This window comes from Hemitrygon akajei, chromosome 8 (genome assembly GCF_048418815.1).
Source record: "Hemitrygon akajei chromosome 8, sHemAka1.3, whole genome shotgun sequence".
NCBI lineage: Eukaryota > Metazoa > Chordata > Chondrichthyes > Myliobatiformes > Dasyatidae > Hemitrygon > Hemitrygon akajei.
The window spans coordinates 171,149,257-171,170,155 of record NC_133131.1 but is presented as its reverse complement, the minus strand read 5'-3'; the positions used below and the strand labels follow the sequence as shown (position 1 = coordinate 171,170,155).

The window sequence follows — 20,899 nt, the reverse complement described above, 5'->3', positions numbered from 1 at the left end:
TTATCGAAATGAGAATCAAGTTTATTATCACCAAAGTGTGATGTTAAATTTCTTGTTTTTACAGCAGCAGTGCAGTGTAAAGAGATAAAAATCCAGTCTGCAACAGTACACACCCATTTTGTGTTTATTGCTGGTGCTGAGAGTATTGGATCTATCCTTAGACAGAAGGATATGCTAATTTGTTTGGTAATGGCCTCTGATCATTATAAACTGCTTGTTTGGATTTCCAGATTGCAACTTGATTGTTTTTATTGTTATTTGCCATGTACATCTTCACTAAGGTTATCAAATGTCAGTGGCCCAAGGGATCAGCTTGAGGTCTGGAAGAGAATGCATTTGGATATCTTGAATAAAAGTATTTTGCATAAACTTGGAATACTCATTTCTGATTGTTTATAAGGATCATGAACAAAAAGCGTGTTGGATTTTCTTTAACTTCTGATCCATTAGCATCAAAGCAGACATTTTTGTTTTCATTTTTGATCCATTTTGGAAATTCAACACATTTTAAGAATGATCAGTGCACTGATGATGTCTCTTCATACGGTGATGAAACATTTGCAAATGGATTGCCAAGATCAGAGAATAACTTAACCCAACCATCAATGTGTCCTGTTTGTCCCTCACCAATTTTTATTGCTGCTCCATAGAAAGCTTCACAGTTTGGTATGGCAAATGCTCTTCCCTTACATGCAAAAAACTGCAGAGAGTGTGGATACAGCTGAGCAAATCATAGGAACAAACCACCCTGGAAATTCTCTCTTCTCTCCTCTCCCATCGGGCCTGAAGGCATGTAACACCAGGCTCAAGGACAGCTTCTAGGATATGTTGGGCTTGAAATTCTGCCCTGTGTTCGTTTAGGAAGAGAGACAACCAACACCGGAATATTACAAAACTTGGGTTTATTGCAGAATTTGTAACTGGCACAGCGAATCGACGGAGTCGCTGGAGAAGGCGCGTTCCGACTTCCCCTTACAATCTGCTCTTATTTATATCCCTTTTCCCCCCAGCACAACCCCCCGCTACATATTAGGTAATATCGGGCACTTGTGTCCATCTTATTGGCCCGACGCCATACACTCACGAGTTATCTGTTTCTTTTGTTTACTGAATCGCGTGACACTGATAGTTTCGGTGTAGCGGAATCCCCAGTTTCGCTCCCCCCCTCCCTCGCATTCCGGTCCCCTAATATTACGTGAGCCACTCCTGACCTGTAATGGCAGTCTCGAATTAACCCTAACATTAACCCTAACAGATAGAACACAGAGCTAATGGCAGAATTCATAACAGTGTGGAGGAACAGAGGGCTCTTGGGGTACATGTCCGTAGTTCCCTCAGTTACTGCTCAAGTTGATAGGGTTTTTGTCCGGCTTGGTGGTGCAATAATATGTTGGCCTTCGTTAGTCAGGAGATTGAGTTCAAGGGCACCAACGTAATATTGCATCTCTATAAAACCCTGCTTAGACCACACTTGGAGTATTGTGTTCAGAAGCATTGATTGAGTGGACAGCCAGAGACTTTTTCCCAGGGTAGAAATGGCTACCCTGGGAGGTATAATCTCAAGGTGATTGGAGGAAAGAATAGGTGGTATATCAGAGATAAGTTCTTTACACAGAGAGTGATGGGTGCTGGAATCCGCTGCCAGGGGTGATGGTAGTGGCAGATACATTAAGAACATTTAAGAAACTGTTAGATAGGCACATGGGTGATAGAAAAATGAGACCATACAACATAGGAGCAAAATTAGTCCATTCATCCCTTCAACTATGCTCCACCATTCCCTTGTTGCTGATTTATTATCCCTCTCAACCCCATTTTCCTGCCTTTTCTCTGTAACCTTTGTCACCCTTACTAATCAAGAACCTATGAGCATCCATTTTAAATACACCCAGTGACCTGGCCTCCAGAACCATCTCACTGATTCATCATCCCTTGGCTCCTCCTCATCTCTGTTCTAAAGGGACATCCTTGTGTTCTGAGGGTGTGCCCTCAAGTGGAGCGCCATGTGAAACGGACGGATTAGATCAAACTTGTTCCTCTCCGCATCTTGTGATGCACTGGGCAACAATCTTGCTGTTTCTTTAGCATTTGTCTTTTTTTTAATGAGGCCGAGTTGCTAGATCGACACTCAACCCAGCACTGATGGAAAGCATGCAAGGAGCCGGCTGGATTCGAAACCAGGAACACTGCCTTGAAGTCTGGTGCGGATGCCACTAAACCACCGGCAGTCTAGATCAATCTTAGAGTATATTAAAAGGTCTGCACAACATTGTGGGCCAAAGGGCCTGTACTGTGCTATACTGTTCTATGTTTTAAGCAATGGACCTCTTTGCTTTCACATTTATGGAAATTCATATTACTCTTATTTTTTTGATAACACTCCTACAATATCTTGGCTCACTGTACACAATTCGAGATGCTTTGTCTGTATCAGCTGCGGCCCTGCATGTAATCTCTCTGCTACTGAGTCGAAAAGTTGCAGCTTTGGGCCCACTGCAGAGATACAGTGCACACAGATCCCTTACAACAGTGGGAGTGTGAGAGGGCACCGCACTGTAATGTCACCAGTCAAACGGGAGGTTAAATCGATCTCCTATCTGCTTGCTTGGGCCCATATCAGTATCCCATGGTGTTATTCTGAAGAAGTGCAGGAGAGCTATCGCCAGTGTTATGGCCAATATTTATTCCTCAAATAATATTTCCAGCACAGTTTATTTCATTACTGTTACATAACAATTTATGGAGTATGCTGAGGGCAAGTCTGCTGCCGCATTTCCTACATTGTAACTGTGAATGTCTTCAGTATAATTGAAGCATATAAATTTCAGTTGAAATTGCCCATTCAGCATCAATGGTGGGCTTCTAATTGAAAGGCTCTTCAACCCTTTGAGACATTCTAAAGCTGCAGGTGATTTTTTTTATTATATATGAAGACGGTTGTTGAAGAGATGTTCTCCCCATAGGCAACAGCACTATAACAATATTATGTGTTTGAGAGCAGCATTTGAAAAGCTTCTACCATTTAAATTATTCTTTATGTCCTTGCACAACAATCCCTCTACCTCACCATTGACCCCACACCTACACAGAGCGCAGTCGCAGGAAAACCGTATCCATCATCAAGGACCCCCATCATCCTGGCTATGTTTTCTTCTCAGGAAGAGAAGGAAGTACAGGAGCCTCAGGACTAACACCACCAGGCCATTGAACTAGTGGGCTATCTTCACCCTTGAACTGATTCCACAACCTATGGACCCACTTTGGGGACATGTGTTCTCGATGTTTATTGCTTACTTACTTACTTATTATTATTAATATTTTCTTTTTGTATTTGTACAGTTTGTTGGCTTTTGCACATTGGTTGTTTGTCTCTGACATGAGTGGGTTTTTCATTGATTCTATTGTATTTCATTCTATTTACTATGAATGCCTGAAAGAAAATGAATCTCAGGGTTATATATGTTGACATATGTATACTTTGATAATAAATTTACTTTGAACTTTGAATCCTTAAGATACAAAAACAAGAACAGGGTATCAGTCCTTCCCATCTGCACTGCCATTCAATAAGGTTATGGTTGGTACAATTTTAGACCATAAGACAAAGGAGCAGAAGTCGGCCATTTGGCCCATCGAGTCTGCTCCGCCATTTTATCATGAGCTGATCCATTCTCCCACTCCCCCGCCTTCTCACCATAACCTTTGATGCCCTGGCTACTCAGATACCTATCAATCTCTGCCTTAAATACACCCAATGACTTGACCTCCACTGCTGCCTGTGGCAACAAATTCCACAGATTCACCACCCTCTGGCTAAAATATTTCTTCGCATCTCTGTTCTGAGTGGGCGCCCTTCAATCCCGAAGTCATGCCCTCTCGTACTAGACTCCCCCACCATGGGAAACAACTTTGCCACATCCACTCTGTCCATGCCTTTCAACATTTGAAATGTTTCTTTGAGGTCCCTCCTCATTCTTCAGACTCCAAGGAGTACAGTCCAAGAGTGGTCAAACGTTCCTGATATGTTAACCCTCTCATTCCCAGAATCATTCTAGTGAATCTTCTCTGAACTTTCTCCAACGTCAGCACATCCTTTCTTAAATAAGGAGCCCGAAACTGCACACAGAACTCCAAGTGAGGTCTTACCAGTGCCTTATAGAGCCTCAATATCACATCCCTGATCCTATACTCTATTCCTCTAGAAATGAATGCCAACATTGCATTCACCTTCTTCACCACCGACTCACCCTGGAGGTTAACCTTAAGGGTATCCTGCACGAGGACTCCCAAGTCCCGTTGCATGTCAGAACTTTGAATTCTCTCCCCATTTAAATAATAGTCCGCCCATTTATTTCTTCTACCAAAGTGCATGACCATACACTTTCCAACATTGTATTTCATTTGCCACTTCTTTGCCCATTCTCCCAACCTATCCAAGTTTCTCTGAAGATTCTCTACACTACCGGCCCCTCCACCTATCTTTGTATCATCAGCAAACTTAGCCACAAAGCCATCTATTCCATAATCCAAATCGTTGATATACAACGTAAAAAGAAGCAGCCCCAACACGGACCCCTGTAGAACACCACTGGTAACTGGCAGCCAACCAGAATGGGATCCTTTTATTCCCACTCTCTGTTTCCTGCCGATCAGCCAATGCTCTATCCACATATGTAACTTTCCCGTAATTCCATGGGCACTTATCTTGTTTAGAAGTCTCATGTGCGGCACCTTGTCAAAGGCCTTCTAAAAATCCAAATACACAACATCCACTGCATCTCCCTTGTCTAGTTGACTTGTAATTTCCTCAAAAAATTGCACTAGGTTTGTCAGGCAGGATTTTCCTTTAAGGAAAGCATGCTGAGTTCTGCCTATCTTGTCATATGCCTCCAGGTACTCCGTAACCTCATCCTTGACAATCAACTCCAACAACTTCCCAACCACCGACGTCAAGCTAACAGGTCTATAATTTCCTTTTTGCTTCCTTGCCCCCTTCTTAAATAGCGGAGTGACGTTTGTAATCTTCCAGTCCTCTGGAACCATGCCAGAATCTATTGACTTTTGAAAGATCATTGCTAATGCCTCTGCAATCTCCACAGCTACTTCCTTCAGAACACGAGGGTGCATTCCATTTGGTCCGGGAGGTTTATCTACCCTTAGACTATTCAGCTTCCTGAATACTTTCCTGAGTACTTTTAGAAGAGATTAGGAGGAATTTCTTTAACCAGAGGATGTTGAATCTGTGGAATTCATTACCATAGATGGTTGTGGAGGCTAAGACATTGGTTATATTTAAGGCCGAGATTGATAGGTTCTTAATTAGTAAGGATGTCAAGGGTTATGAGGAGAAGGCGGGAGAATGGGTTTAATAGGGATAACAAAGAGCTGTGGTGGAATGGTGGAGCAGACTCGATGGATCAAATAGCCTAATTCTACTCCTATATCTTATGGTCTTTTAGTGAGTTAAGATGAGGAGAGCATGTTCAAAGGAAAGGTGTGATGCAATTTTTTTTATACGGTGTGGAGGGTGCTTGGAAAACGCTACCGGGGTGGTGATGGATGCAAATATGATAGAAGGATTTAAATAGTTCCTAGATATGCATAAGACCATAAGGTCCTATTTGATAACACAAATAAAAGGATAAAATTTAATTGTCTAATTTGTCTTAAAGGTTGAGAGAATTACAATCGTATGTTCTGACCTATTACCAAGACATATGTACAACAAGTGCTCTAGACCCTGTGGCCATTTTGTAATTTAATAGCCTCTAGTTCACACATCAGTGTACATTTGGACATTAACACAACTTAATTCCACTAAGTTATTAAATCCAAACCAACATGGATTTATGAAAGGCAGACCACGCTGTATAAATTTATTAGAATTCTTTGAGGACACGATGTTGGATTTAATACCTGACTAATAAGTGCATTGTGAAATCATTTGAGTCCTTACTGAGGATTTGTAGATTGAAATCAAGTCTCACAGGATCCAAAATGAAACTATAAATTTGGGTTATTAATTGGCATTAGAATAATAAATAAAACAAGGACACCAATAATAATTGGGAAGCTGTGGCTGGTGGAGTACCCGGAGGTCCATTCTAACATCCCCGCTGTCCATGTACAAAACACATTTTGAAATATTGTTGCCAAGATTTTACAAGGTTAGGCCAGCAATGTTTTAAAACCATAAGATATGGGAGCAGAATTAGGCCATTTGGCCTATCTAGTGTGCTCTGCCATTTCATCAAGGCTGATCCAATTTTTCTCTCAGCCACAATCTCCTGCCTTCTCCCTGTAACCCTTCATGCCCTGACTAATAAAGAACTTTATTAACCTCTGCCTTAAATATACATAAGGACTTGGCCTTCACAGTGACCTGTGGCAAAGAATTCCACAGATTAACCACTCTCTGGCTAAAGAAACTCCTTCTCATCTCTATTCTAAAAGGACGGCCCTTTATTCTGAGGTTGTGACCTCCGATCTTAGATTCTCTCACCATAGGAAACATCCTCTCCACATCCACTCTATCAAGGCTTTTCAGCTTTAGATAGGTTTCAATGAGGTCACCCCTCATTCTTCAGAATTCCAGTGAATACAGGCCCAGAGCCATCAAATGCTCTTCATATGACAAGACATTCCAATCCTGGAATCATTTTTGTGCACCTCCTTTGAACCTTCTCCAGTGTCAGCACATTCTTTCTAAGATAAGGGGCCCAAAATTGCTCACAATGCTCCAAGTGAGGCCTCACCAGCGCTTTATAAAATCTCAACATTTCATCCTTGCTTTAACATTTTAATGCTCTTGAAATGGATGTTAACATTGGATTTACCTTCCTCACCACTGACTCGACCTACAAATTAACCTTAGGGAATCCAGCACAAGGACTCCCAAGTCTCTTTGCACCTCAGTTTTTTATATTTTCTCTCCATTTAGAAAATAGTCATCCCTTTCATTTCTTCTACCAAAGTGCTTGTCCCCACACTTCCCAATGCTGTAGTCCATCTGCCATTTCTTTGCCAAGTCTCCTAATCTGTCTTAAGTCCTTCTGTAGCCTCTCTACTTCCTCAAAACTACCTACACCTCCACCTAACTTTTTGAGGAAGCTGCCAGGAAAGTTGATGAAACCAAGGCAGTGGATGTTGTCTAAGTGGACTTCAACAAGGTATTTGACAAAGTTTCACATGCGAGGTTGATCAAGAAGGTTCAGTTGCTTAGCATTCAAGATGAGGTAGTAAATTAGATTAGACAATGGCTTTGCTGGAGAAGACAGAAAGTGATGGTAGATAGTTGCCTTTCTGACTGAAGGCCTGTGACTAGTGGTGTATTGCAGGAGTTGTTGCTAAGTCCATTTGTTATTTGTCATCTATGTCGACAATCTGGATGATAATGTAGTAAACTGAATCAGCAAATTTGCGGACCATGAGAAAAGCTATCAAAGTCTGCAGAGGGGTCTGCACCAGCTTGAAAAATGACAGATGAAATTTAATGCAGAAAATTGTGAGTATACTTTGGGAGGACAAATCAGGTCAGATTTGAGAAGGGTTGTAGAATAGAAGGATCTGGGAATACAGATCTATAATTCCTTGAAAGTGGCATCACAGGTAAGACCATAAGACATAGGAGCAGAATTAGGTTATTCAGCCCATTGAGTCTGCTCTGTCATTCAATCATGGCTGATCCCAGATCCCATTCAACCCAATACACCTGTTTTCTCACCCTGACCAATCAGGAAATGATCAACTTCCATCTTAAATATACTCATGGATGGCCTCCACCACAGTCTGTGGCAGAACATTCCACAGATTCACTAATCTTTGACTAAAAAAATTCCTCTGTTAAAAAGGTCACCCCTCAATTTTGAGGCTGTGTCCTCTAGTTCTGGATACCCCCACCATTGGAAACAACTTCTCCATATCCACTCTATCTAGTGCTTTCAACATTTGGTAGGTTTCAGTGAGATCCCCACGCATTCTTCTAAATTCCAGTGAGTACAGGCCCAAAGCTGACAAACGCTCCTCATCTGTTAATCCTTTCATTCCTGAAACCATCATTGTGAACCTCCTCTGGACTCTCTCCAATGACAACACATCCTTTCTGAGATATGGGGCTCAAAACTGTTGACAGTACTCCCAACTGTGGCCTGACAAGTGTTTTATGAAGGCTCAGCACTATGTCCTTGCTTTTATATTCTGTTCCCCTTGAAATAAATGTCAACATTGCATTTGCCTTCTTTACCACAGACTCAACCTGTAAATTAACCTTCTGGGAGTCTTGCACGAGAAATCCTAAGTCCCTCTGCACCTCTGATGTTTGAACCTTCTCTCCATTTAGATAATAGTCCATGCTATTGTTCCTTTTACCCAAATGCATTATCATACACTTCCCAACATTTATTCTGTCTGCCACTGCTTTGCTCATTCTTCCAATTTATCTTAAGTCCTGCTGCAATCACATTGCTTCCTCAGCACTAACTAGCCCTCCACCTATCTTTGTATCATCTGCATACTTTGCCACAAAGCCATCAATTCCATTATCCAAATCATTAATAAACAATATGAAAAGCAGCTGTCCCAATATTGACCCCTGAGGAGCACTAGTCACTGGCAGCCAACCTGAAAAGGCCCCTTTTATTCCCACTCACTGTCTCCTGCCTGTCAGCCATTCCACTATCCATGCCAGTATCTTTCCTGTAACACCATAGGATTTTATCTTGTTAACCAGCCTCATGTGTGGCTCCTTATTAAAAGCCTTCTGAAAATCCAAGTAAATGACATCCACTGCACCTCCTTTGTCCACCCTGCTTGTTACCTCCTCAAAGAACTCTTAACAGATTTATCAGTCAAGGAGCCTTCGAATGGTTTTGGTCTGAAATGTCAATTGTACTTTTTTCCATAGATGCTGGTCTGCTGAATTCCTCCGGAATTTTGTGTGTATTGGCCTATAATTTCCTTTCTTTTGCCTTCCTCCCTTCTTAAGGAGTAGAGTGACGTTTGCAATCTTCCAGTCCTCCGGGACCATGCCAGAATCAAGTGATTATTGAAAGATCATGACCAATACATCTGTTATCTCTTCATCTACCTCTCAGGACCCTGGGATGTAGTTCATCTGGTCCAGATGACTTATCCGCCTTAAGACCTCCCTCTCAAATTGCAGTATGAATTCAATCATATTATGATAGGGTTGCAAAGAAAACCTTTGGGACATTGGCCTTCATAAATCAAAGTATTGAGTGCAGAAGTTGGGACGTTATGTTAAAGTTGTATAATACATTAGCAAGCCCTAATTTGTGCTTAGTTCTGGTGACGTACCTAAAGGTAGGATATCAGTAAAATTGAAAGCGTGCAGAGAAAATTTACAAAGGTGTTACTAGTTTTTGTACTGTGTCATGTAATACCATGGTCCTGAAAAACGTTGTCTCATTTTTACTATGCACTGTACCAGCAGTTATGGTCGAAATGACAATAAAAGTTGACTTGACTTGACTTGACTAAGAATTAAGAACCTGAGTTATAGGGAAAGGTTGAATAGATTAGGACTTTATACTGTAGAATGTAGGAGAAGGGGAGATTTGATAGTGGAATCAGAATCAGGTTTAGTATCACTGGCGAAATTTGAAATAATAATTATGAGGGGTATAGATAGGGTAAATGCAAACAAGCTTTTCCCACTGAGGTTGGGTGACGCTAGAACTAGGGGTCATGGGTTAAGTGTGAAAGGTGAACTATGTAAGGAAAACACGAGGGCAAACTTCTTCCCAATCCATCGCCATAAGATTTCTGAATAGACAGTGAGCCCGTTAACATTACTTCAGTATTCTGTCCTCTCTTTTTGCACTACTTATTTCATTTATTTTCTTTATATATAATAATAATTTGAATTTTTTATTATTATGGTGCGAAATGAACTGCTGCCATGAAACAACATATGCCAGTGATGTTAAACCTGATTCTCATTCTGATTCACTCAGAGGGTGGTGTGAATATGGAATGGTTGCTAGCAGAAGTGGTGGATACAGTTTTGATTTCAAAAATTAAAGAGGTATTTAGATAGGTACTTGTATGGGGGGTGTATGGAGAGCTGTGATCTTGGTACAGGTTGATAGGACTAGGCAGCATGAACAAGATGAGCTGAAGGACCTGTTTCAGTGCTATAGTGCTCCATGACTCTAGTTTATGAATTTACAATAAGCACTTTTTCTCTGAGCCCCACATTAAATATAGAATAGACATTCATGCTGGCAGGATGCCAACTTTACCAGGCCGCCTGACCTCTTAAAATCTCTTATCATTCGAATAACAAACTAATGTAGTTAAATTGGTAGCTTAATTTGTTATTGTCACTTGTACCGAGGTAAGTGAAAAACTTGCATGCCACGCATCCAGATTAATTCATTACACAGCGCATTGAGATACAACGAAGTAAAAGAACAATGCTGAATGAGGATTGAAAAGCCTCAGATTTAATGTCACTATTCAAGAAAATGGGAAAACAGGAAACCGTCTATCCTTGCATGGGGACCAGATGAAGGGTTTTGACCCAAAAAGATGACTGTCTATATCCTTCCACAGATACTGCCTGACCCACTGGGTTCCTCTCGCAGTTTGTGTGTTTTTTTTTAATGTCAGCATCTGCAGTCTCTTAATTCTCCAGCCTAACATCTGTTGCTGGAATGCATTATTAAAGAGGTCATCAATAGTCAGATCGTCAAGCAGAGTCATCAAAGAGAAAAACATGTCTGACAAGTTTGAGGATGTTTCACAGTGTAGATAAAATGGATGTAATGTATTTGGATTTTCAGGGAACTATCAATAAGGTGCCACATAAAACATTACTGCAGAGGAGGATTGATCATCCAGAATCAAAATCAGGTTTAATATCACTGGCACGTCATGAAATGTTGTTTCGTGGCTGCATTGCATTGTAGTACATAATTTACAAAACTAAATTACAACAAGAAATATAAAGTCAAAGTAAAATTTATTATCAGAGTACATACACGTCACCACACACTAACCTAAGATTCTTTTTCTGTGGGCATACTTAGCAAATCTATAGACCAATGGATAACAAATTGCAAGTGCAGATATAAATAAATAGAAATAAATATCAAACATGAAATAGCAAGATAACAGAGTCCTCAAATGAGTCTATTCATCCCCTCTTGTTCAAAAGCCTGTTGGTTGAGGGGTAATAACTGTTTTTGAATCTGGTGGTGTGTGTCCTGAGGCTCTTGTACGTTCTACCTGATGGCAGTAGCGAGAAAAGAGCATGGCCTGGGTGGTGAGGATCTTTGATAATGGATGCTGCTTTCCTACGGCAGCGTTTCATGTCGATGTGCTCTATGGTTGGGAGGGTTTTACTTGTGATAAATCCACTACCTTTTGTAGGATTTTCCGGTCAAAGCATTGGTGTTCCCATACCAGAGCATAATGCAGCCAGTCAGCACACTTCCCACCACAGACCTATGAAGGTTTGCCAAGGTTTTTGATGACATGCCAAATCTTCACAGATTCCTGAGAAAGTGGAGGCATTATCAACATAAATATGTTGAGTGTGTATCCTCATGCTCCAATACCTCCACCTTGATCGTACCAATGAGAAGCAGCATTTCCTTGGTGATGGGGGTCCTTAATGACAGATGCTGCTTTTCTGAGGCATTGCCCTTAGAAGATAATCTTCAATCAGGGGACAAAGTATAAGAATAAGATAGAGATAGGGAGGAATTTTTCTGAATCTTTTGAATTCCCTGCTCAAGACAGCTGTAGATAAATCCCAGGTGGTGACAGGGTTTAAAGTACAAAGGACTCAGGTGGTAGGGGAAAATTACACAAAGGCCAAAATTGAATCATTATCATCTTAATAACTATTGGGGCAAACTTGAGGACTAATTGGTTTACTCCTGGCTTCTTCCCCCTTTCTTCAGTCCTGATAAAGGGTCTCACCGTGAACCATCAACTGTTCATTCCTTTCCATAGAAGCTACCTGGCCTGCTGAGTTCCTGTAGAATTTTGTATGTGTTCCAAGCATGAGAAAATCTGCAGATGCTGGAAATCCAAAGCAACACACACAAAATGCTGGAGGAACTCAGCAGACTAGGCAGCATCTGTGGAGAAGAGTAAACAGTCGACATTTCGAGCTGAGACCCTTCCTAAGGACAAATTGAATACCTATGAGTCCTGCTGAAGGGTCTTGGCCTGAAACATCGACTGTTTATTTATTTCCATAGATGCTGCCTGGCCTGCTGAGTTCCTCCAGCATTTTGTGTCTATTGGCTTTTGTGTGTGTTACTATGGTTTACTCCTGTTCCTGCTTCTTACATCTTTAAGGGCCTGGATTAAGAGGTTTAATGGTGGATTCATCTCAAACTTGACTTTCCACAAATATTTCAGTGTTCTCCCTGCTTCATTATGATGTGAAGGCCATGATCTTCCACAGCGATTACTTGAGTTGAGCATGATGTTATCCTTACTGGTTATTCACTTAGTGGAGAGTGCTGGTTCATCACTGTGTTTAAAGTGGGGTGGCTGATGCACGGGCAGCTACTACACAGTCCTTGACAAATCAGGGTCAGGGTCCAGTGGCATGGAATGCAAGATGACAGGGATCCTTCACTGCTACAGTTTTCTTCCACCTGTACACCATTGTGACGTGTCAACATCTTCCGCCAGCTCCACTGTTGAGGTCGCTGTTTGTTTGGCACCTTCCCCTTGACCTTACTGCCATGGGTGATCCTATCTTGAGCAAAACCACAAATGATAAAACTCTTGGGATCTCAAGAACTTATAAGCCTCTCCACCAAGAAAAGATGAAGATCCTTGGATAAGATCATTCCTCATTCTAGTACTTAATCTCACACCCATCAAGCTCCCATCCATAATATGTCAGAAACTCTTCAACTTCTGTTGCCTCCGCTTCAGAATTGAGGTCACTACAACTTCAGTCATCAAGTTACAGTACCCAGACCGGTTAACCCTAACCTAACCTTGGGATAATTTACAATTACTAATTAACCTACCTGGTACGTCTTTGGACTGTGCGAGGAAACTGGAACACCTGGGGAAAACCCACGCATTCCACAGGGAGGACATATAAAAGACTCCTTACTGAATGGCACTGGAATTGAACTCTGAACTCTGGAATGGCCTAAGCTGTAAAAGTGTTGCACTAACCGCTATGCTACAATGGCGCTTAAGGACAGCCCGTCAGGGAGGAGGCCATGTAACATCATGTCAGGACTCCCAGCCTCTAAAACAGTTACTTTCCCCTAACAGTAAGGCTGATCTGTACCTCCATCAACCCTTCCACACCCCCAACCACCACTACTTCATCATTTCCTGTCAGTCACCTTATGTACAGACACTCTTGTGCCTAGTGTCACTTTATGTAGAGTTGCACAAAAAAGTTTGTGAACCCTTTGCAATTACCTGGTTTTCTGCATTAATTTCTCATTAAATGTGGTCTGATTTTCATTTAAGTCACAATAATAGACAAACACAATCTGCCTAATCTAATAACACACAGACGATTGCACTTCTCGTCATTACTGAATGCACCATTTAAACAATCACAGTCATGCCTTCTACAAAAGCTATCTGGAGTCAGGTGTTCCTTTTTTTTCCAGTTCAAGAATTTTATTCACTAGTTTATACTTCCAGTATAAGTGGAAACTCCACAAAACAGGATAGAGAAACTTCAGGTTTATTGTTGATTTTATTGTACTGTACCAAAGTTCAAAATAAAAGTTATTTACAGACTGGAACGAAAAGACAAGTAGTTCACAGAGTGGTCAGTTCATGAAACTGACAGCAACATCCAACGTATATTCTGTGTATTTTCCAAGAATATCTCCGTCCCTGAACAAGAAGTAATCCTTATCTCCTAAAACCACTTTAGTTCCTCCATATTCAGGGAGTATAACAGTTTCACCAACTTTTACGCTAACTGGCTATACATCTCCATTCTTTACTCGACTCCCTGGTCCAACTGCTACCACTGTTGCTTGCAAAACTTTTCCCTGAGACTTTTCTGGAATCATAATGCCACCTTTCATCATGGTTTCTGCCGCAACTTTTTCCACCAGAACACGGTCAAAGAGGGGAAGAAACCTTTTAAGTGCTTGACCTGCCATTTCTACTCTTTCTCTTCGAGCAAGCTCTGTAAATCACACAGCTTGTCTGCAGCCTCCTCTCCGCAGCGGCTGGAGTCAGGTGTTCCAATCAATGAGTTGAGATTGGAGATGTGGGTTGTAGAGGTGCCCTGCCCTTTAAAAAGACAAGCAAAGTCAGGTTATTGACAAAGCCTGCGCTTCTCAAGAAAGATCTCTTTATTTGCACCATGCCTCAATCAAAACAACTTTCAGAGGGCCTTAGAAAAAGAACTGTAGAGATGCACGAAGCTTGAAAAGGCTACAAAAGCACTGTTAAAGAACTGAATGTTCATCAGTTCACAGTAAGAGAAATTATCTACAAATAGAGGATATTCGGTGCTTTTGCCACTCTATCTAGGAGTGGGCATCCTGCAAAGGTCATACCAAGGGCACAATGTGTAATGCTGAAGGAGGTGAGAAAGAACCCAAGGATAACAGCAAAAGACCTGCAGAAATCTCTAAAACTTGCTAAAGTCTCTGTTCATGAGTCCTCTATAAGAAAAGCATTGAACACGAATGGTGTTTATGGAAGGACACCATGAAGGAAACCTCTGCTCTCCAAAATAAAAATATTTCTACATGTCTCAAGTTTGCAAAGACCACCTGGATATTCCACAATGCTTCTGGGACAATGTTCTGTGGACAGATGAGACAAAAGTTGAACTTTTTGGCAGAAGTGCACACAGCTATGTTTGGAGGAAAAGGAGCACTACACACCATCACCAAAACCTCATAAAAAAAACTGTGAAGCATGGTGGAAAGAATGCCATGCTTTGGGGCTGCTTTACTAGCTCAGGGCCTGGACAGCTTGCAATCATTGAAGGAACAATGAATTCAAAGTTGTATGAAGATATTTTACAGGAGAATGTCAGGGTTGCGGTCTGTAACCTGAAGGTTAATAGAAGTTGGATGATGCAACAAGACAATGATCCAAAACACAAGAATAAATTAATGACAGCACAGTTTAAAAAGAAGAAAATTTGTGTTTGAGTCAGAGTCCAGATCTGAACCCAATTGAGATCCTGTGGCATGTAGGTATCCCAGGAATACTGATGAACTGAAACAGTTTTCTATGGAGGAATGGTCAAAAATTCCTCCAAGCCAATGTGCAGGACTGATCAACAGTTACCAGAAACATATTGCTGTACAAAGGGGTCACACCAGTTACTGAAAACAAAGGTTCACATACATTTTCCAACAAATACATGTCATATTGGATCATTTTTCTCAATAAATAAATGAAGAAGTATGATGTTTTTTGTGTTATTTATTGGGTTCTATTAATCTTGTTCTAGGACTTACATGAAGATCTGATCACATTTTAGGTATATCTTTGCAAAAATACAGAAAATTCTAAAGGGTTCATAAACTTTCTAGCACTACTGTGTTTATGTACATAATCTATGTATTTATATTTATTGTGTTTTTTATTATTGTGTTCTTTATCTTATTGTGTGTGGGGTTTTTTTGTGCTGTATCGGATCCAAAGTAACAATTATTTTGTTCTCCTTTACACTGTGTACTGGACTTGACATTGAACCTTGAATTGGGCTCTCACTCTATGACTTGTATAGTTGTAATGGTCACATGGTGGATTGGATAGTGGACTACTTGACAGATAGACCTCAGTGTGTGCGGTTGGGAGACTGTAGGTCTGACACGGTGGTCAGCAGCACAGGGGCGCCGCAGGGAACCGTACTCTCTCCGGTCCTGTTCACCCTGTACACATCAGACTTCGAATATAACTCGGAGTCCTGCCATGTGCAGAAGTTCGCTGATGACACGGCTATAGTGGGGTGTGTCAGGAATGGACAGGAGGAGGAGTATAGGAAACTGATACAGGACTTTGTGATATGGTGCAACTCAAACTACCTGCGTCTCAATATCACCAAGACCAAGGAGATGGTGGTGGACTTTAGGAGATCTAGGCCTCATATGGAGCCAGTGATCATTAATGGAGAATGTGTGGAGCAGGTTAAGACCTACAAGTATCTGGGAGTACAGTTAGACGAGAAGCTAGACTGGACTGCCAACACAGATGCCTTGTGCAGGAAGGCACAGAGTCGACTGTACTTCCTAAGAAGGTTGGCGTCATTCAATGTCTGTAGTGAGATGCTGAAGATGTTCTATAGGTCAGTTGTGGAGAGCGCCCTCTTCTTTGTGGTGGCGTGTTGGGGAGGAAGCATTAAGAAGAGGGACGCCTCACGTCTTAATAAGCTGGTAAGGAAGGCGGGCTCTGTCGTGGGCAAAGTACTGGAGGGTTTAACATCGGTAGCTGAGCGAAGGGCGCTGAGTAGGCTACGGTCAATTATGGAAAACTCTGAACATCCTCTACATAGCACCATCCAGAGACAGAGAAGCAGTTTCAGCGACAGGTTACTATCGATGCAATGCTCCTCAGACAGGATGAAGAGGTCAATACTCCCCAATGCCATTAGGCTTTACAATTCTACCGCCAGGACTTAAGAACTTTTTAAAAGGTATTATTAATGCTTTTTGAGATAGTGATTTAGATGCATATCATTTTTTTTTACTGAGTTAAGTATTGTATGTAATTAGTTTTGCTACAACAAGTGTATGGGACATTGGAAAAAAAGTTGAATTTCCCCATGGGGATGAATAAAGTATCTATCTATCTATCTATTTATCTATCTAATGAGGTATCCCAACTCGATACTCAATGCCCTGGCTGGTGAAGGCAAATTCCCTCTTCACCACTTGTTCTACCAGTGTCACCACTTTCAGGGAACTATGGACATAGACAGTAGCCATTTTATTAGGTACACCTGTAGACCTGCTCATTAATGCAAATATCTAATCAGCCAATCATGTGGCAGCAACTCAGTGCATAAAAGCATACAGTCATGGTCAAGGAGTTCAGCTCAAAGATAAGAATGGGGAAGAAATGTGATCCAAGTTACTTTGACCATGGAATGATTGTTAGTGCCAGACGAGCTGTTTTGAGTATCTAAGAAACTGCTGATCTGGGATTTTCACACACAACCGTCTCTAGAGTGTGAAAAACAAAAAAAAAATCCAGTGAGCGGCAGTTCAGTGGGTGAAAACACCTTGTTAATGAGAGACGTCAGAGGAGAATGGCCAGATTGGTTCAAGCTGACAGGAAGTTGACAGTAACATTTGGTACTTCTACACTTAATAAAGTGGCCACTGAGTACATATCTGTTTTACAGTACTGCCCAATTTACTCTGTATGTCCTGACCCCAGTTTACTTACCAATATGCAACTCTTCACATTTGTCTGAGTGAAGTTTTACAATGTGGTCATTAAAGCATTTCACTTCCTGTCTCCATATTCTGGCATGATAGAGTAGGTAAAATAAAATATTTACAAATATTTCGAAGTGGAGCATTGAAGGCATGCAAAATGAGAAGTTACTTTGTGTATCCAGAAGCTGTTGTTCAATTTGAGCCCATGGTTCAAGGATTGAAGCAAAGAACCAGTGTGTGAAATGGAATAGTAAATGGAGGATTTTTCTCTGAGTAGTTGTACCAGTGCCCAGAAATTCATTTGCATAATGCTGTTTATTTCAGAGTTATGCAACTAACAATAGATTTTTTTCCGGAGTGACAACTATTTCCAGAGCAACAAACAGTCTGCTGGAGGAACTCAATCGGTTGTCTTTGTGGGGTGAATGGGAGAGAAGGAATTCAGTAAGCTCATAAGACATAGGAACAGAATTAGGTCAATCGTTCCAATGACTCTGCTCTACAATTCGATCAATGCTAATTTATTTTCCCTCTTAACCCTTCTTCCCGTAACTTTTGATGTCCTTACTAATTAAGATCCTATCAAGCTCCACTTTAAGTATACCCAGTGGCTTGGCCTCTACACCTTTCTTAGGTTCTAAAGAGACGTCCTTCTTTTCTGAGGCTGTACCCTCTGGTCTAGACTCTCCCACTATTGGAAGCATCCTCTCCATGTCCACTCTGTCTAGGCTTTTCAATTTTCCAGAAGTTTCAATGAGATGCCCCCTCATTTTTCTAAACTCCAGCAAGGACAGACTCAGAGCGATCAAATGCCACTTTTACATTAATGGTTTCATTCCTGGAGTCATTCTCATGAACTCTTTCCAATGACAGCATATTCTTTCTTAAATAAGGAGCCCAAAACTTCTCAATACTCCAGTCGCAGTCTAACCATTGCGTTACAAATCCTCATCATTACCTTGTTTCAAGTTGCTTTCCCCCAGTGATACTGTTGGTCCCACTGAGTCCCTACAGCAGATTGTCTGTTGTTCCAGCTTTCAGCATCTGCAGTCTCTTGTGTCTCCAACGACTATTGGTAGCATAGCAGTTCGTGTGATGCCTTTACAGCTCAGGGTGTCAAAGTCTGGAGTTCAATCCCTTCATCTTCTATGCCCTCTGTGTGTAATATGTGAGTTTTCGCCAGGTGCTCTCACAGACATACTGGTTAGTAGGTTAATTGGTCATTGTAAGTTGTCCCGTGATTAGGTTAGAGCTAAATCAGGGGTTGTTGGGGATTGCTGGGTGGCATGACTCAAAAGGACTGAAAGGCCTATTCCATGCTGTATCTCTAAACAGATACATAAATACATTCTTAGAAACTTTGCATCGATACAGAGATCTGGTGGGGGCACTTGATAGGGTTAATGCTCCACATTAGGGATGTTAAAGCAACATCGTTTCTGTATAACGCTGTACTTAGAATACTGTGGACTGGGATGATATTGTCCTAGGCACACTTATCATTAAGAGCTCCCAGGACAATATCGTTGTCTTAGACTTACAGCAGATATGCTAATTGTTTGTTTCACTCTTGGTCAAGTCAAAGTCGAGTACAGTGAAAGGTTTGTCTTTCATACTGTTCACACAGATCGGATCATTACACAGTGCATTGAGAACAACAACGCAGAATAAACTGTGAAAGCTACTAAAAGAGTTTATGGGGCCTCCGTCAGTCAGGGTTAATGATGGATGTTGCGTGTTAGCTATCTAAATATCCAAGCCAGAGCAATACAATATGGAGAGTAAGCTGATGCCCATGTAGCAAGTCCCCCCTTCTACATATCTGATGAACCCCAAGGAATGGCAGAGACCGATACAGTTTGGCACCAGCAGCTTCGCAGGAGTTGCCAGTCAGCAATGAACTCAACACAGGACTGCCTTAGATAGATCCCAAAGGAAATTATAGTGTCACAACAGCATTACAAGTGCACAGATATAAATATTGGAAAAGAAGTAGAAAGTATAAAAAATAAGTTACCACAAACAGTTTAACAGGAGAGGGTCATCACTTCCCCTGCTATAGGTTGACTCATTATAGAGCCTAATGGCTGAGGGTAAGAATGACCTCATTAGTGCTCTTTGGAGCAGCGCAGTTGTCTTAGTCTATTATTAAAAGTGCTCCCCTGTTCAGCCAAAGTGGCATGCAGAGGGTGAAGCTCTGGATTTTTCCCTCGGGTTTACTCTCAAAGCCTACTCATCAGTGGGTATCGTTGCAAGGCAGCAGAAGTTTGAGATCAGAGCTTTCCTTCTCCTAGATGAGCTATCAACTATGGCTGACAAACCCCATCTGCCCAAAGCAACTGGTTTTAAGGTGCCAGTAACCCACCTTTGCCCCTTCTCCTGTCAGTAGAACTGGTTCCACTGGGCTTAGTAGCCAAGCCACACGTGAAGATCAGGAGCTGGACTTGGTTGTCAGAGGCTATTTGAGTTGCACGGCATTGGGAACATTTAATAAGCTTGCTCCCACTACCATTCCCAGTTATAATAACTTTAAGGAACTGAAAGAATGCAGCGCAGGTGCAAGATCATAGTGAGGTAGATTGTGATGACATCATATATGCAGCATTCACAAGAAAAACATAAACAAAAATTATACACAATATTTACAAAAGAACACAACTATTTGGCTCGAGAATCAAGTGGATGAAGGAAAGTGGCTGTTTTTGACCCCTATGGTGTGGAACTTCAGGTTTCTGTACCTTCTGCCTGATTGCAGCTACTGAAAGATGCCATGGCCTCTAAATTCTATAGAGAAAAAGTATCTATGGTTTTGAAGATGCTTTGCTTGGACCCTTTTTATTGATGCCTCTGAATTTATCCTTGGGCATTGGGAATAAGCCAGACTCAAAAGACAATAGGTATTAGGAGTTTGTTGGGGTCAAATTCAATGTCAATCTGTCACCTTGATTTCTTTTATAACATTGCCAGACAGACAGAAACCTCCTCCGTGCTATTGTTTCCTCTACACCTCTTCCTTCCAAAATCCTCCTGACCAACCTCTCAACTTCCACCCTTGAACAAATGTTCATCCAAGAGTCCGCTGTTGGCATGTGAACCTGCCAAGCCCTATTCACCCATCACACAATTGGCGTTGATCTCTGTTGGCTTTTGATCTGATCCCACATGTCACAGTTATCTCCATGGGTTTTCCCTTCACTAACTCTGTAAATACTGCTTGCTACCCTCTGGAACCCATCTAGATCACAGCAATCCTCTGACCACTTGACCATTTAATTTAATCATGCCAGCATGCCATAAAGGCCAAAATTCCTTTCAATGTGCACTGCTTCTTTTGCCCTCTTTATGCTGTTCTTTAAAACCTTTTTGCTTGACCAACTATTTGGTCCTCTGGCATTCTTCTTCAATAGACCATATGATATAGAAACAGAATTAGGCCATTCAGTACCTCGAGTCTGCTATACCATTCCATCATGGCTGATTTATTATCCTTCTCAACCCCTCTCTCCCTGCCTTTTCCC

The 20,899-nt window shown here is 41.5% G+C and overlaps 1 protein-coding gene and 1 pseudogene across 2 annotated transcripts in view; one reads left to right on the top strand and one right to left on the bottom strand.

Moving 5' to 3' along the window:
- arhgap39 (Rho GTPase activating protein 39) overlaps positions 1-20,899 on the top strand; it is a 610,426-nt gene that overhangs the window by 303,994 nt on the left and 285,533 nt on the right. The gene's annotated exons all lie outside the window — the stretch shown is intronic.
- Positions 13,617-14,199, bottom strand: LOC140732434 (10 kDa heat shock protein, mitochondrial pseudogene; annotated as a pseudogene).